The sequence below is a fragment of the Parasteatoda tepidariorum genome, chromosome 5 (genome assembly GCF_982258835.1).
Source record: "Parasteatoda tepidariorum strain Cologne lab strain chromosome 5, Ptep-v5.0, whole genome shotgun sequence".
NCBI classification, from domain to species: domain Eukaryota; kingdom Metazoa; phylum Arthropoda; class Arachnida; order Araneae; family Theridiidae; genus Parasteatoda; species Parasteatoda tepidariorum.
In genome coordinates this window covers 82,976,904-82,991,946 of record NC_141759.1, presented here as the reverse complement: position 1 = coordinate 82,991,946, position 15,043 = coordinate 82,976,904, and the positions used below count along the sequence as shown (strand labels likewise).

Below are 15,043 nucleotides of genomic sequence, written 5' to 3'. Positions count from 1 at the left end.
CTTGCTTACGTTCGTGTATCAAATGTTTAAATCAGACGATATGTAATATAAATTCGACGATTTGATAAATTAGACGATATATTATATAAATATAGAATTTTTATTATACCAGGTATTATATTAGTATATTATAATAATTAAACCAAATAATTAGACGCAATGTAGTGTTTTTATAATTACATGTTTTGCACGAGTTTGTATTCAATACTTTTATATTTAAGCATACGTGTAATGGGTTTTTATTCATGGGATTTTTCATATACTTCCTATTTGCATTTAGTATTTCTAACGTATTGCATTACAATGTAATGTTAACCAATTGCTACACGAACGTAAAGAAGTGCAAATTGCGTAAAAACAATAAAGCTGTATAGTATCACATGATAATTAAGATTTTACTTAGAATCTTATAGTGCGTTTAATAATTTGTAGTGGACTGTAGATGTATTGCAAAATGTGTTATCGGTATAAAATAAAATGCCCCCTACGTAAAAAAAGAAGAAGAAAATCAATATGAAGGAATGTTAAAACTAAATAAAATTACTACGTAAGTAAATTCCACGAATTCTGCGATTATTTTTTTGACTCAATTTTGATTGTATTTTCCATTCCTTCTCAAGTTGGGTGGGCCAACAAACTTGGAAGGTGAAGTGCTTTGCAAACATTAACTTCCTTCTGAGATAAGTTCCCTTCTTTCCCTCAGAATAAGTATCCCTGATATCCTGGATGCGGACGACACACGATAGAAAAGTCGATTAATTCAAATCATTTCTCTAATGGCTTCAGTTCATTCAGTTCATGTTCAAAAAGTACTTTTTTACACGTTACGTGTTATGGTTGATTCAATCTTTCAAATCGATTAAATTCTTTAACAGATTAATTACTACTTCGGCTGTTTTGTGAAAAAAAATAAACTGTGTATTAAAATGTTATTTATTTTATTATTAATGCAAATATACCTAGCGTTTATTAAAGAGGATTTATTTTAATGCCTACGAATAAAAAAGAAATGGTTTAACTTCCAGTATTTTCTATTTTCCGTCTGACTTCCCAATGCTTTTTTAAAGCTAAAAGTGGCAGTAAGCAATATTTGCCTTATATAACCAAATAAATAAGTACAGCCACTTTTTTTTTCTCACATAGTTTGTGTCTTTAATATGTTACGTCCTTTTAAGAGGACTTTTAAAGCTAGGAAAGAAAAAAAAATTATCGCTTTATTTCGATTACTGGTTGCCCATTGGTGAAATGCTTCTTTTCTTTCCTGGAATGATTCCGATAAAAGCCACAACATTTTAAATCATGGGTTGCAAAAACTGTCTCAATGGATGTTTGTCGTCGGATTGGTTTTCAAATCCTGTCTACGTACGTGTTTCAAGACGTCACAAAATACTTTTCCTTCCTCAGTATTCATATTTATATTAAAATCACCGTCAAGACGGTAATTTTAAGTTAATAAGAAACAAAACATAAAAATTCTCTTTTATTCACAACTCAAGAAGCATTTATGGGATCACTCTGGCCCCATATCTCGAAAATAAACTCACCAACTTTATGTACAACAAAATTAAGAGTGAAAAAAAGAATTCTGACAAAGCATCAGCTGTCGCCATTGCAACACATGCAATGACGACGCATGTGCACTGTTTACTATTACTCTTAAACACAGTTGAAAAGTGTGATGACTTCCAAATAAGGTGATAAACGCCATCAAACCCAAAACAGCACCCATTTTGCCAATGGGTAATAAAATAAAAAGTGGAACAGTTTTTAGGACTTACAAAACAAAAATGATTCAAAACAACAACTCTAGACGCGAATTAAACTTTTAACGTACACTTTTTCTAGGAATCTACATTCCGATTTGGCTTAATGTCCTTTTAAAAGAACTGTCCTTAGTTGACAAAGTAGAAAAATGTGGTAATACAAGTATTTCATTATTTCGATTTATTATATAGAAACTAGATAGTTCTGTCTAATATAACATATTAATGTTATAAAATTTTTTTATCTGAAGTCAAAATACAGTACTCTTTTAATAAGCTAAAAAGTAAGAGGTAGTAAAAAATTTGTACTTTTACATACCACTTTTTCCATATAGGTGTTTTCGATGCGTAGGGTACTTTTTAGCTGCTGGGCACTTCGAATCGTGCTGTTAAGTACAGTCGTTCCCACTTAATTGCATGTCGGATAATCGAATAACCCGCTTATAAGAATAAAATTTAATGGAACCAAATCCTTTTATATAAAACTAATGTTAAACGGATATTTGTTGTTTTTTGTCCCCGGCTAAATGCATAAGAAAGGGAAAAAAAGTTTTTTATTTTTGATATTTATTTATTTGTTTGTTTATTTGTTTATTTATTTGTTTCACCAGCTAAAATGGTATTACCGTTTTTCAGTCAAGATAAGGATACAATAGGTGGTCACTTCAATAGGGACTTTCTGTTCCTTAGTTAGTCTTAAGAGTTGTTAGGGGTAAAGTTGAAAAATTAATCAATTCTTGCTACTTATACATTTAAGTAAACGAAGGGGGTTTTACCCCTCTTTAACTTACTTTACTCACACATCATTTAGAATGTAAAAAAAGGTAGAGTGTGATTTGTTTTCTGATCAAGACTTGTGGCCCCACCTGATGCGCTATTAGCTTTGATATGAAAAGGTTTCAGAAACCTAACTAACTAGCGCACAGTGGGTTTTTCTTTCAAGTAGAATAATCATTGCTTAATCCGGTGAATAACTCTGAGTTGGTCGCAAGTTGAGCGCGAACAGGAATTGTTTGAATTAATCGAAGAAAAAAAAGCTATGAATCTTGGAAGCAATAAATTTCAAAAAATACCAAACTAAAGAGGCGCATTAATTTGAAATTTTTCAAGTTTCGAGAATTAGAAGGGAAAAAAAAATAAGAAAAAAAAATCCTGAATATATTTGAAAGGAATAAGCAAATCATGAAAGTCTTAGTAGAAACTAAAAGGGAAAATCTAATTTTGATAAGAAACGGGTATAAAGTTAGTTTCAATTATAATTGTTTCTTGATCGCAAAACTAAGTTTATTTAATCAAAACACTATACTATGCATTAAATACTATTAAAAAATAAGATTTTAAGATTAAATATTGCAGCAAGTATTCAATAAATTCAATAGATGGCAGCAACTTAATTTTTTTAGAATGCTATTTTTATGTAATAGCTATAAGAACACCATCTCAGATTAGAAGAAGAGAATTTATGGCACTGATTAATCTGAGTAAATAATAACAATAACGTATCAACAAAAAGCAAATAAAAATTAATAAATGATATATAAAATAGCAATCTGAATGAAAATTCTCTCTCCTTTCGACATTCTACTTTTCTAAAACTCTCGAATACTCTTCTAGAGCACATAAACTCTAAAGTGTAAATAAGTATTTAATAAATTCAATAGATGGCAGCACTAAATTTACCAAAGTTTATTCTGAATTAAAATAAAAATTCTTTTGTCCTTGTGAAGGTCGATAAGTTCTTCCAACAAGAGAGTCCACTTGACCCAAACAGAACAAGGAGCCAAACAGTTTTTCTGTGAAGAGCCCCTTCTCTTTCTCTCTCTCTCCATCAAATGTTACATAAGTGGCACTTCTTCAAAACCCCGAGAGAATTCATTGTATGTAATGATTTCAGAAAATAAGATGATGTGTGATAAAGGAGAATTTGTTTCCAGTCTTTTTTTCTTTCTTTCTTTCTGTGGAAAAGATTCTTACGAAAATTATACTCATTGAAATCAATTCTTATAATTTTCACTTAACGTGAAGAAAAGAAAACACTTCTTGTTTTCTTTTTTTTCTCCCTTTTATTTTACTTTGTAAATCATTTATGTTAGTGCAACATACTTCCCATGTAAGAAAAAGCAATATACTGGGTAATCAAACGAACAGTACGTAAAATATAAGCAATCAGTCCGTAAAATATAACAATAAGCTAAATATGTGTTGATATTATTAATTGTTTAATTTGCTGCTGACATATTGACCACAATGTATTTATTTATAATGCTAAAAAAAATTAAAAAAATAAATAATTAAAAACTATATATAATGCACGAAAAATGAGGCCTAAGTATTTTTGTTCTTCATTTTTTTTAACAATCATTTTATTTTATTTTATAACCGTCGTCGAACAGCCGACCCAATTTCTATGGGTTTACGACTACTAATGTTCAACTCCGTAGCCTTGTAATTTTGAACCTTATCCAGAAGACAAGGGAACTCCTGGATTGAGTATTGGGAGAAATTTTGCCTTCTTTAAATAGGACTTTTTTTTCATGGAACTAACCCCCATTTGCGTCACAAGGAGAGGAAGACCACGAGAACCTCCCACGGTTAGCCTGACCGCAAAGGGACTCTAACCCATGATCCGTCTATGACTGAGGATATTTCGCGTCAGCACTGTGGCTGATGCAAGCCGGATGCGGAATTCGTATCGACTGAGATTCGAACCCAGTTCGCCTCTAACCCCTGAGCCATCGCTGCTCTTTAACAGTAATTTTATATCCGTCGTTGAACAGCCGACCCAATTTTGGATTTACGACTACTAATGTTCAACTCCGTGGCCTTGTAATATTGAACTAATCCAGAAGACAAGGAAACTCCTGGATCAGTACCCCCAGAGGTTTGATTTGTTGTGGGAACATGGAGGACTTTGCGACTCGACAGATTTAACGTGCATCAGTTACCATTTTACTGCACGGGTAGTCTTCGGCGGCTGGGATCGTACCCACGAACTCTTGGACATGGGCCCAGTGCCCTACCAACCAGGCTATCCCGGCCTTTAACAATAATTTTTAAAAAAAAAAACGTGAACCAAACACTTCCGACGAAATTTTGAAAATCCCATTAATACACATGATTCTACCGCCAATTTGATTCTTTTGGTTTGGCGGATTTTCGCCATTTCGAATATTTGAAACTGCTCTGGAAATTTGCTGGTAGCGATTCTTATTCACGCGATTTTAATATCAATCGTAGATTTTCGTATTTTAAAGTTAAGGCATACGAAAGAGAGAGATCGTTGCGATACGTATTCACGCAATTTAAAAAATTCTAGTTCGAGAAAATAAACGCCTTATTTGGAAAAAGTGCCTTCGTCCATAACGAATTGCCTTTTGAAGAAGCGAATAAGCAACATTAAAAAGCTGCCTTTAAAAAAATAATAAATAACAGCCATTTGTGCATAAAAAATAGTTTTTAATGTTAGCTTAGCTAAGCATTGTAGTATTAGCTAAGACATTTAAGTTTAAAAAATCACAATTGACATTTTTGAGATTGATATAAGGTAATTTATGGTAATCATGCTTCATAGTTTAAACGAACACAATTTCGTAAGATTAATGATAAGAATTAAACACAATTAAGTTACCTCTCTTTATCATTAAAAAAAAAAATTAATATTTTCACCAAGTAAGAATTATTTTATTTTTAAAAAAATATTTTATTAATTAATTGCGATATTTTATTAATTAAATGATGAAGCTAATGATTTACATTTTTTAAGCTCAAATGTCTATAAATTTTTTCACAAAGACAATGATCTTATAACTGTAAAATTCTACATCTGCACCTTCCTCGGCAATGACATTTTAATGGACAAACGGCCTACTACTTACCGGAGGAACTTTTTTGTTAGCTAAATTTTTCCCGTAGATCTAGCACTTTTTCTGAACAAAAAAAAAAAAACAATTTTAATCAATTTCGGTTTCTTTAAACTGATAAATTAGAAAAATTGTTGCCCCATACTCTAAATTAGGAGATAGTGAGACATCTTTAAGATATTTAATAACTTTTGCATATTACCATAACTGATTGCGTAATCAAATAGGTTTGCTATAATTTTCAATAATGATCAATGCAGTTCCTCACGAAGAAAATGTCAGCAAAGTCTATGTTAAAATTCTCTGTCTATTTTAAAAAGTTTGAATTTCTGTGATTGCTACAAATGAAACGAAACAATTTTCTTAAACAACCTTGAGATTTGAAGAAATCCTCTTTTTTCTTTTCATCATTAGATGCAAGAAATAAATAAATCGCGTAATCAACGCAGCAAATTACCATTTAATGGATCTAACACAAACAAACAAACAAAAATTGGATTAAATCTTCCAGCTGACTTATTTTTTTTCCGTAAAAAAAGAACTTTCTGAATTATTTTTCTTAAGGAAAAAAAGAACTTCAACTAGAAACTAAATGCAAACATTACTGCTTTCTTTTGCTAAATTTTTGAATTCATCATGTTAAACGGAGTTAAATATTGCTCAAACTTCTAAGCAATTTCAATTTTTCAACCACTTATATTTTTTCAAATCTTCAACCGATTATATTCTTGAATTATAAGTTATTTTTATTTTGAAACCCATTTTGCTTATAATGATTTTTTAAACAGTGTTTTGTAAATATTATGAAATAGCTTAACAATAAACATAAAATGCACTTAAACATAACTTAACAATAAACATAAAATATAAAAAAGAAAAAACACCACGTTTTTTTATTTTACTCTTCAATTTATTTAATTTAAACTGTTCAACAACAACATTTAAACATTTTCTTAAAATCGCCATTGAGATTTTTCTTTTTAATTTTAAAAACAATTTGATTTTTTATAATCATGTAAATTGCATTCAAGCAAAATTGACAATACCGGACTCTTAAAATTCCTTAAAAAAATAAATTTTTTAAAAGAAAAGAAAAAACTCTTTATTGGACTTAATGATATTCAAATATTTTCTTATTCCAAGTTTTTTTCATTCTTCAAAATTCCAAGTATTTTCTATTCTAAACTAAGGTTATTTTTAGTTCCTTTTTGAACAATTTGATTTATACTGATGATTCGGACAGCATTAATTAAACAAGTTTGTTGACTTTCGCAGAAGCTTACCATTACAATACGAACGAATTCCATAACATCCGTATTCTATTTCTTACAACGGCAGACGGCATACCCAGTAGCAAACGATTTCTTTAAACAGTAATTAAAAGCTGTCTGCATTATCTCTAAAATAGAGCTTAGTTGACCGCTTTGAGCGCCTCCACTGATTTATGATGCCACATTATAATAGTAATGATTTTTTTACCTTCTTTAAATCTATGATAATGCTATTTTGTTTGTATGTAGGTCTTTGTTAAAACTCTGTTACTGCTTCTATGATGAATAGTAAGTTATAAAGCCAGACGATACGAGCAGGAATTTTAGATAAGAAATAGATTTATCGTTAAATTATATGAAAGACTGAGTTGAATAGAAATCGTTTGCTAAATCGTTTGTTTGAAATTTAAATTTATGAAGTAACAGCAGAGAAGTTCGCTTTATAATAAAAACTTAACCATTCAACTATTATGGTTTATGCGAAATATTTTTTTTCACTGATAGTGAACTAAAGCAAACAGAATATTTTTAAAACGTTTATCAGAATTTAAGAACATGACCCATGCTTATTTAACTTGTGGTAAAATTCTTTACACAAATGGAGGTTGAAATTCTTTCAATTCTAATTCATTTGTACTATCTATTTAATACTATGTACTTTATGCTTATGATTCCCAATTTTTTTCAGTTACGGAACCCTAAATAATGAACCTTCTTTCGACGGAACCCTGACTTAAGAAATAAAGTAAACGAAGAGACTAGTGAACCTATCAACGATCGAGGTCTTAGAGCTGAATCTAGTCTAGTTGTTAATTTGTTTTTATGTTGTTATATAAAATTAGAAGAAACTGCTATAAACGTTTTAAATGTTTACAAGGGAAACGTATATATTATATACATTTATTTACTATTAATTCAAAGAATAATACTTCGTTTTATATTATGTGCGCATGATTTTTTTTTTTTTTTTTAATGTTTCTTATTTCATTTTCTATAAGATAACGACTAACGGTGAACTTTACAAAAGGTACTGGCCTCATTTTTCAAATATCTTATTTTAGAGATTCATTAGCCATATTGAGTCATTACAATTGTTCGAGATTTTTTCTATAACACGTATAGAAATTACAGTATTCGTAACGTGTAATGATTATATAATGTTAATAAAACGTAAATAGTTACAAATGTACAAAGCGAAAAATTAAAAACGAAACAGACGAGTCTAATAAACGCACTTTTATGTACAGTGCGAAAAAATAATTTACTTCGAATAACTTTTGATCTAACGATCTGATTTTCATGTATTCGGACTCACATTTAATTCATAAGGGAGACTTCAATAATTAGTCTTGTGCATTGCAAAGCGATGTCGGCTGTTCACAAGGTGTCGGAATATTCAAATATTTACTAAAAAAAGCTTAGGTTTCGTGTTGGCAATTTGGTATGAGACAAACTGACTTATGAAATCCACTTCAAGGATGAACTAACTCCTCGTACATAAAAGCAAACGATTTTTTTTCTTCTTCAAAGTTTTTACTAATAAAAAGTTTAAGTTTCCATCCTACTGGGCAATCAAAGCAGACCTCACCACGCGTCCAGATCGACGCGAATTAATTTAGATGGAAGGATTCAGTACTAAAACATCCAGGTGTGCCGACTTTCTCACGATCCGAAGCATAGATCATACTACCACCTTCCCCCGTGTTTCATGCCAACTTTCGAATGTTTTAGTACTTACCTTTTAATCTAGTCTTTATGTGACTAGCAATTCAATGCCATTCTTTAAAGCACTAATTTCGATGGGCGTTCAGAGATTTTTTTAAATAAAAAAAAAATAAATAAATAAAAGCTCACATCCAACTGTGGCTTTTTTTAGGTTCGTCGCCCGAAATCGCGTTCATATTGAACGTGTGCGTAATTGGCTAGCCGGAACTGTTCAAGGTCAAGAGCTTTTGTTGTTTTAATGAAGAAATTTTGGGCATGTTGATTCGTGCTTTGTATTTTTTTATGCCTTTCTTGAGTTTTAAAACACAATGGAAACAGAGAAAAGATATTATTATTCTAACCTGGGAAAATTAGAATGTTTTTTTTTTTTCGGCAAGGACATATTTTATGGTTACGATGCATAGTTAATTGATGTTATTAAATTTGTTCGGAGACGCCGAGGAATTTATGCAGCTCTGTTTGTTTGCTGATTGAAATTTAAAACATGAAGTTATTTTCATTGAAAATTAATAACTTCTGGGCATGGTGCAAAATTTGATAGGAATTTTCTCAAATGAAAAAGAAAGAAAAGAAATGCATATTTAGGCAAGGATATTTAATCTTCATTTATTTCTAAACCACTAAAAATTAACTAAAAAGCTTCTAGCTTTTCGACTCATACTTTTATCAGGTTTTGTAGAGCCCCTTTTGCAGTTGTTTTACCACTGAATTTTATATTACATCCACTAAACAAATCAACTATGAAGTTATTTTTATTGAAAATTAATAACTTCTGGCCATGGAGCAAAATCTGATAGTGATTTTCTCAAATGAAAAAGAAAGAAAAGAAATGCGTATTTAGGCAGGGTTATTTAATCTTCATTTATTTCTAAACCACTAAAAATTAACTAAAATGCTTTTAGCTTTTCGACCCATACTTTTATCAGGTTTTGTAGAGCCGCTTGCAGTTGTTTTACCATTGAATTTAATATTATATCCACTAAATAAATCAACTATGAAGGTATTTTCTTTGAAAATTAATAACTTTTGGCCCTGGGGCAAAATTTTATAGTGATTTTCTCAAATGAAAAAGAAATGCGTATTTAGGCAAGGATGTTTAATCTTCATTTATTTCTAAACCACTAAAAATTAACTAAAAAGCTTTTAGCTTTTCGACCCGTACTTTTATCAGGTTTTGTAGAGCCGCTTTTGCAGTTGTTTTACCACTGAATTTTACATTATATCCACTAAACAAATCAACTATGAAGGTATTTTCATTGAAAATTAATAACTTCTGAGCACATGGTGCAAAATTTGCTAGAGATTTTTTCATCAAAAATTTTATGAAAAATAAAAATAGAACGGCGTATTTAGGCAAAGATATTCTCCCTAGATAGCAAAATAAGGTTTATTTTAACTCAGCAAAAACCTTTCAATGTAAACCTGAAAAGGTTTGTTATGAGGTTTACGTGTAAACCTTCTAACCTTAAAACGAGATCTGTGACAATCTGTTCTATTCTACGCTAATCCAAAACCTTGGAAAACAACCTTCCATATAAAACCTTTAAATCGATGTTGACTTGGGGTTTTCAAGCGTGAAAAAAATCCTTTAATAAAGCTAGTCTCAAGGTTAAAATAATCTTAAATCTAGGTAATTATAAGGTTTCTTTCCGAAAAGTCTTGTATGCTCAGCTAAAATACACCTTGTCATGGAATTTTAATGGAGAATGCAATTTGATCCTATCGCTAGTGTGACGTCACCTCAAACGTCATGAGGGGACTATGTGACGTTTTACTTAAGTGGCAATACTTTTTAAAAAAGCTTTAAAAAGCAATTTTTAATCCTTTTAGGATGAAAGGTTTGAAATTGCAATATGTTTGCTTTATTACAAAAGGTTTTTAGTACAAACATTTTTGCGACAATAAAAAGAAAATTTCTGCACAAGGTTGTCGTAAGGTTATATGCTTTCTGGGTCTTATTACCAAGTTACTAAAAATGAGTTTTAGTTCCTTTTTTTTCTTCCTCCGTACTTATATCACTAGAGCCCGGATTTTGATGACCTAAAAAATCTCAACTAATGCCCTTAAAAAGTGCAAAAAATGCCCTTTAAAAGGGCAAAAAATGCCCTTAAAAATCCAAAAATTGCGCAAAAAAATGCCTTAAATAAAGTAAAAATATTGAATTAAAAAATGTTTTGTTCTTTAAAATTATTATGAGTCTTTTAAAAAAATATAAAGCAATGCAATACTTGTTCTACGTTCATTAAAGTTTGAAAAATTCGTTTTATATCCTAAAATAACAAAAAAAAGGAAAATATATTGACCGTAGGTAAATATATTTTCCGTAAAGGTAAATATATTGGCCGTAAAAGGTAAATATATTGGCCGTAGCCAGGATTTTTTTCGGGGGGGGGGATATGGTAAGAAGCAAGGACGGTTTCAGACATGCAAAGTAGGGGGAAAACATTGTAACTAATATTGTTTATTCTGTTGTTTGCAAAAGTTAAACTAGTAATTTAAAAATATTACATAATAATTATTTTTCAATTAATATTGCATAATAATTATAATCAATTTGTAAACAAAGTTTACAAAGACATGCAACGGAGATTTGAAGAAAATTTTTCGATTACTTTTTTAGGACAAACCGGAATATCCCGAAATATGCTTAATAAAGTTAGTTAATAAAAGGTTTGATTCGACAGCTTTTGTTTTTCTTTTTACTGAGAGGCTCAAAGAAAGACTAAAAAGTTTGAATCCCAGAATTTCGGGGGGGGGGATTTGTCCCGACGGCCCCCCCCCCCTGGCTACGGGCCTGATATTGACACCAAAATATTTTTATTTTGTATAGAAACTTTAATGGATATAAAAACTTACATCTCATAATATTACTAAATATCAGAATTACATTAGATTATTAAATTTTTTTTGATAATTTGAAATGTAAACGAGATGTCTGAAAGTAAATTTTCATTCCTGCAGAAGCTTCTTTCAACGTCTACTGATGTTATAGGTGCGTACTTGAAAAAGACGGTCTCACTTACTGACAATTCTTCTTCAATTTGAAAAGATTTTGCTTCACTTGTTAATATTCTATAGATTTTCTTCATTGTTTGGAAGCCAGTGTAATAATGAAAATTGATAAAAAATAATAAAAATTGGAAAAAAATTGACAAAAAACTTTAAAAAATGCATTAAATGCAAAATACGCCCAAAAATTTATAGAAAATGCCCTATAAATCTAAAAAAATGCTCTAAAAGACAAAAAATGTCCAAAAATGCAAAAAATGCAAAAAAATGCAAATGTCATCAAAATCCGGGCCTTATTTATCACAGTTTTGTAAAACCGTTTTCGGTTATTTTACCATTAAATTTCGCATTCTATCAATCGACAAAACTGCTTCTAAATGAAATACGGTAAATTGTTGTATTTTACAGTAGATTGAATGTAGAGTTGAGTAACAATCGAGCCTAATGTACAACGTCAAACGTATGAGTTATTTTTTATTCAATGTAGCAAGACAAAACGGTGTTTTATTAAAAGGTGGGATTAACATTGACGTTATTTTGTACCAACAGAAACGTTAGAATGTAATCAATGAATGTTACAGAAGCATTAGACCAAGTAGATAAATGAAGAAAATAAACACGCTGTACCGTTTTGACGTTGATGGAATTGAGAGTGCAATAGCTCATGAGCCGTCGTAACTTCGTCAAAAGTCAACATAATTATGGACTTTTAAGCGTTTTAACAACGTTATAGTATATCAGGTTGACAACTAAATTCTCGCCGTTGTAATTCTTTTTTAAATTTTAATGTTCTACGTGCATTAAACGTTTATGGCATGAGAAGGCCATTTGTCATACCGGAAACTAGGTTTTTTTTGCTCAGATAATTAAAATGGAATGTCAGGTTGAGAACAGTAATCATTTTCGACTACTCTTTCAGTTCGTTTTTAATCAAGATTCTAAGATCGGTAAAGCTGCTCGTGACATTTGTGTGGCGTATGTAGAGGGGGATGATAGTAGGAAAAAAAACCACTCGTGACTGACTTAAAAATGAAAATTTTGGCCCCCAAAATAAAAATGGTATGCTCTACAACACTTTAAACTTTAAAAAAATTAAATAAAAAGAAACTGTGGGAATCTAACCTTATTCTTAATGTAATAAAATCGAATGGGGACACAGACTAAATCTGACGCAAATTGACAATTGGACGTTTTAGTGTCTTGGGACCCGGTAACCGTATATTAAATACGTTTTTCGATGGATTAATAAGATGTAATAATAATTCATTATGAATTACGAACAATAAACAGGAAGTATAAAAATTAAACCTCGACCTTGTATTTTGTACGAGACGATTTAAATTTTAATTTCATAATTTTAGGTTTTAACAAGCTGTTTATTTTGTTATTTATATTTATTGCATCAGAAATTAAAACAAAATTATAGGTATTATCACTTTCCTCAATGAGTAAAAATTATTTCATATCTAAATGAACGATGAAATGGTTTCGTATATTTTTCTTCAGAAATGTAAATACTGCAAAAAAGCTTTAAAATTTTCTTGCTTTTTTCCAAAAAGGAGTCTTTTTTCTAATGAGGATTTATTCATTTTTCCATCTCAAACAGAAGTTCATTGTCCCCGGGTTTTTTGAATCTTTTAATGTTGGAACTTAAATAAAAAATACACAATAATGAAATGTAAACACTGTTAGAACATTCAACATTCATTAACTAGAAATTACTTATTTTTCCTGTCTTCCTTTCTTTTTCTTTAAGACTTATTTGATTTAAGAAAGATATTAAAATGAAGAAATTAAATTTGTGTTTCGCTTTCCTGGCTTTTCAAGATCTCCGAAATGAATTTTGACTGTAATTATGATGTATGCAGTCTGCGTAAATATCTTTGCTAAAAATTAAGATCTTGAAATAATTTTTGTTGACATTTATATTAAATAGTTCATTATATCATTATTCTTTTTATTTTTTCTTTCTTTTTCTTCGTCTTGCAATTATGAGAAGAGCTCTTATTGAGGTTTTATTTTATGTTTTATGTTATATTTTATATCCGTCGTTGAACAACCTACAGAATTTTTTGTTAACGATTACCATAATGTTCAACTCCGTATCCTTGAAATTTTGAACTCAATCCAGAATACAAGGGGACTCCTGGATCAAGTATTCGGAGAAATTTGCCTTCTTTGAGAACTTTTTTGGTGGAGTCAACCAGCATTTGCGTTACATGGAGAGGAAAACCTCGCAAACCTCCAACGGTGAGCCGGACGGCAAGGGAGCCGTCTACCACTGAGGATGGGTTTTACGTCAGCACTGTGGTCGGTGCAAGAGCCGGGTCCGGAATTCGAATCAACCAGCCATTGCCGGGATTCGAACCCGGTTCGCCCTATTGGGAAGCGAGTGTTTTATACCCTGAGCCTCCACGGTTCTCTTATTGAGGTGGTTTTATTTTATTTTATAACCGTCGTTGAACAGCCGACCCAATTATGGGTTTACGACTACTAATGTTTACCTCCGTTGCCTTGTAATTTTGAACCAATCCAGAAGGCAAGGAAACTCCTGGATCAGTACTCCCAGAGGTATTGATTTGTTATGGGATGGCCAAGAATTCGACTTTTGCCACACCCGTTTATAAGGCGGACCCATTCATACATCCATTCATTCATCCACAGATCGTAATTTCGACATGAAGCAGAGCACGATCAATATCCGATCCAATACCCACAGAGGTATGATTTGTTACGGTGAACATGGAGGACTGTGTGACCCAACAGATTTAACGTGCACCAGTCACCATTTACTACGGGGGTGTTCAATGGCAGGCTGGATTCGAACTCCCGTCCTCACGCTCGTGAGTCCTGCGCGCTGCCAACCAGGTTATCCCAGCCAGATTTTCGACTAAATTATTGAAGTTAAATTATGTGATTTAAGATTTTTTTTAACTTCATCAATAGATATGAGCAATTTAACTTTTTTTACTATAATTTCTTATGATTACTTATGACTTAAAAATATACAATATTGCCTGAGTTTGATTGTAGATTTATCAGGCAATGGTGCCTATAAGGAAGAAATGAGACATTTTGTGTTTAAGTGTCGCACTTAAATAACCATCCAATATTTACATACATTTTTCATTCTAATTCTGAATATTCAGGGCCCTAAAGACTCCCTCAACTCAACAGCCATGATTCAGTCGTTATGCATCGCATAGAAAGCACATCTTTCGAAATTTCAGAACAAAAAATAATTTTAAGATTAATTCGAATTTTTAGCATGTTTAAACTTTTTTTAATACACTGAGAGTGGGGTTTTCTGGAATTTTAGCAAGGTTGAAGCCTGGGCAAATTTAATTTTAATTTAATTAAATTTAACCCCGCATTCGGGGAATACTTAAGTATCGAAATGCTCGTCAGCGCAGAG

The 15,043-nt window shown here is 31.1% G+C and overlaps 1 protein-coding gene across 1 annotated transcript in view; it reads left to right on the top strand.

Annotated features, from left to right (window-relative positions):
- The window catches only part of LOC107437956 (semaphorin-5A), a 322,074-nt gene that overhangs the window by 48,666 nt on the left and 258,365 nt on the right, over window positions 1-15,043 (top strand). The gene's annotated exons all lie outside the window — the stretch shown is intronic.